Source organism: Malus sylvestris, chromosome 16 (assembly GCF_916048215.2).
Source record: "Malus sylvestris chromosome 16, drMalSylv7.2, whole genome shotgun sequence".
NCBI lineage: Eukaryota > Viridiplantae > Streptophyta > Magnoliopsida > Rosales > Rosaceae > Malus > Malus sylvestris.
The window spans coordinates 22,434,880-22,438,772 of record NC_062275.1 but is presented as its reverse complement, the minus strand read 5'-3'; positions in this window follow the sequence as shown (position 1 = coordinate 22,438,772).

Sequence of the window (3,893 nt, the reverse complement as noted above, 5' to 3'; positions counted from 1 at the left end):
ATTACTTTGGCAGCTTGAACCATGGTTCGCTCTCGATGTCGCGGAGGATTTGGTGGATCGAGATTGAGAACTTAAAATAATTCTTCGACGTTGGGCCTCCTTTAGTTGGGGATCGATCCCTGCGTTTGGCCTCCTGCATGTTTTTGTTGTTGTATTGCTTCCCGTTCTCCGTCTTTTAAGCTACTGCCGATTCTCTTAGAGGCTGCTCGGGTGCCTTGTCTACTCTCTGAGCCTTTTCCTAAAGTGTATGCTTCTCTCCTAGAGCAAAAGAGTATGCCAGAGTTAGATCTTCTTTCATGGTCAATTCTCCGAACAGTTGGTGGTCACTGGGAGTCCTTTTTGGAAGGCTGCACTAGATATTGAGTCGTTGCATCCGACTATCTTTGCCTTCTCTGCTTTACCTCTTCACATAGTCGTAAAGTGACTCATTTGGGTTGTTCTTGACGTTGAACAAATAGTTGGACTTCTTCTTGATCAAGCAGTAGGATGAATACTCCTTGATGAAAACCAAAGAAAGCTCACCGAAACTCCAGATGGATTGTGGCAACAGGGTGTAGAACCAATCTTGCGCTTCCTCTTGTAAAATGGTGGCAAATATCCTTCACATGAGAGTGTCGTTGTTCTAGTAGAAGATCATTACATTTTGATAATGTTTTAGGTGTCTCTCCGAGTTTCTATCTCCTTTGAAGGATGTGAAATGTGGCATGCTGAACTTGTGTGGAGGCTCTGCCTACTCAATCTCATATGTGAAGGGTAACCTGCTTATGTTGGTCATATCTCGTCGTAGTGCCTCGTCAATGACCTTGTTACATTGGAAATCACGTAATCGTTCGGTCATAAGCTTCTCTACTTCTTCTTGAATATGCCTTTATTGATGTAGCAGAGCTCTCAACTGCCTCCGGTCCTGACCTACTAATCTAAGCTGCTCTTCCATGTGTTCCGGTCGTCTATGCTGCGACTGCGGTGCATATGGTACTTTCCTAGCAAGCGAGCGAATTTCTCGCAAACCGCCGGTTGAACTTGAGCCGAAATGTGTGACTACTTCCCTCTGTCCTTCATGTTGCCTACTCTAATATGAGGTGAATGATACTCCTTATAGACCTAGTCGTGAATGAACACTTCACCTGAAAGGTTGCTCATGTTGATTATCGAAGTATGGCCCTAATAGTGAATGTATACTCGTCCATGGGCCTAACCGAGAGTGCATGCTCCTCCGCGTGCTAAGGCGAGAGTATACGTTATCTGGAAGGCCCAATCAGAAGTGTACATTGCCAGAAGGCTCAGTTCGTGACTAGTCGAGTGGCTGCTTGCGGGACACCGCTGGAGAGGTTCGTTGTTTACCCTTATCCTACTTTGAGACACCTTGTTTGGGGCACACTACATCTCGGTACGCTACAAGGGCTAATTCACCAAGGTCATCTGCTGCGCGAGGGCACTTGTCAACTCTATAACTTGTTAAGACAAGTGTTGTTCACCATATAGGTTGGAAGAACTTGGACGGTATGTGTCTCCTTGAGTAGTGGAAGTGAAATGAACTCTGGGCGCAAGATTTGAGTTGGCATATGTCAAATCTATGGAGAAATGAAGTGAAAATACCCCCGGTTCAATCATCAGTCCATAAATCTGAAGTCGGGACAGTTAAACTGGTTTTGGACAGGTTTCAACTGCTAGGAGGGCCACGGGAATGGGCTGGATCTTGGGTTGGACTGTAGGAGCGAGCCGAGTCGTCAGCATAGGTCGGACTGTGGGTGCTGGTTGGGCCACTGAAGCACATAGGCGTTGGGCTCCCCTTGGTGTTGCTTGGGCCTGCGTGACGTCCTAGGCCTGCTGGTCTTAAGTCACTGCCTTGGCAGCTGCTACTGCAACTTGAGCTTGCTTGCGCAGGGCCATACTGGACTCTCTTGTGGCGAGGGTCTGGGCTCGTTGCTGCACTATGGTACGGGGTTGGGCTTGCGGCTGTAAGGTGATGCCTTCATCGTGGGCTTAGGTATCACCGTGAGTTGCCACGGTGGTTGCTGCTCGTTGACATAGCCACGGTGGTTCCCCATAGGCATGGTGCCGCTCCATTCGTTGTCACATTGAGCCTCATGGATCATTGTGGTGGGGCTATGCCTCGATCTCCATCCTTTTCCAAATCCTTAAACATAGAAAGTTCCGTTCATTGTGGTTTCCGAATTTCTAGTCATTGTACTTTTCTTTTACATTTATTTAAAGAACTTTATTATAATTCTAGGAATAAAAACATACGAAAAATCTACAAATGAACAAGAAATGAGAAACTTTGAATGCGAGAATCTTCTTCGAGCTTGTGAATCAAACTCTTAATGAAAGCACCAATTTGTGGATGCAAATTTCTGCCGTCTTCTCCTTTGACGAAAGTGCACCTGCAAAATAATAACACCTAAGATTAAGGCCAAAAGTCTCATGCGCCCACGATGAATAGGGGGCTTTTGCCGAAGAATCTCTGATGTCAAAATCATAATTCTAAGAAGAATGTGTTTTGGACTTTGTGGGTAGCAAATGACTTAGTTTTTTAGTGGGATAATAGGGTTATTTATAGGGGAGTGGCAGCCCTATTTGAAGAATAGTGGCCGGCCAGATATGGTGTAATTGGAGAATAATTGCAAGATATTATGTGAAATAATATCTTGCAATTAACATGGCAATTAAACTTAAATTAAATAGAAAAATTAGGAGTTACCTTTTGAATAAGGATTTGATGAAGAGTGATGAGAGGGATTTAAATAAATACCATTTTGATAATCTTTGACTCTTCCTTGATTGAGCCCTTATTGTCTGTTGCATGAGTGTGGGAATCCCGGTGTACCTCTAGGGTAATTTTGTCCCTTTCACCCAAAAATCCACGTGTCACCTCTGTAATTTTCTTTTTTTTATTTTTGGCTCCACAATAATGAGGAGTATTCTTGGATGATAGACTAAATTCTTCTAGTTTATTTCTTTTCTTTGTATGTATCCCTCAAAAGTGCTCCAATTCATTTCATAATTGGATGAACTTGTAGTCAATCCATCATTTGCAAATTCGGTACACCATTTCTATAAATATACCACCATGAAACTAAAAAAGAAAAAAGCCCACAATTAATAAATAAATAAAATAAACCAAACCTCCTAGGACTACCTAGAAGCCGTCTAAGTGCCACCTAGCTCCAGACTGATTTTTCAAAATGATTTGCCCTAAATCGCGGCGTGCCTTCACCGCCTAGGCCAATTTTTAGAACATTAGCTTTAATTAGCTGCCCTACAAGTAATATAAGTCATAAGGGGATTTGATTTCCCAAATCCTTTTGGAATCTACTTCTAGATTTGCACAATCACGTTCCTAAACAATATTAGCTACAACACTCCCCCTTGAGCGTGTAAAGCTTAAGAAGAAGTAGCATTAGGTCTTCATGGACGATTATTTAAGTCTTCAATCCTCACAAGTAGTACACACACAAATTTGAGTTAGAATTGCATGTGGGGAAACATAAACTAACAAAAACCTAACAATGGTAAACCCAATGGGACAAATCCCAAAGTCTCAAAGAAAAAGTTGAGAAGTGCAAAGTCTATGGTTGTGGTAGTCAAGTGGCGATTAACGCTCACATCAGGGTATGACCACCCCAGTATTTGTGTCTCATTAAAACCTTCTCAAGTTAGCAAAATTCAATGGGAAAAGTGCTCCAGAACAAAGAAAAAAAGTGTACACTAGGTTCAACTTAGTATCTACTAAATACTCCGAAAAAAAGTGTACAATAGGTTCAACTTAGTATCTACTAAATACTCCCCTTGAGTTTGGCAAAACTTCCTAATTAGACTGCAAATGGTGTAAATCAGGCAATTTACACATTCTAATTCCTCGAACAAGCTTCTAAAAATAGGACTCGGCTATG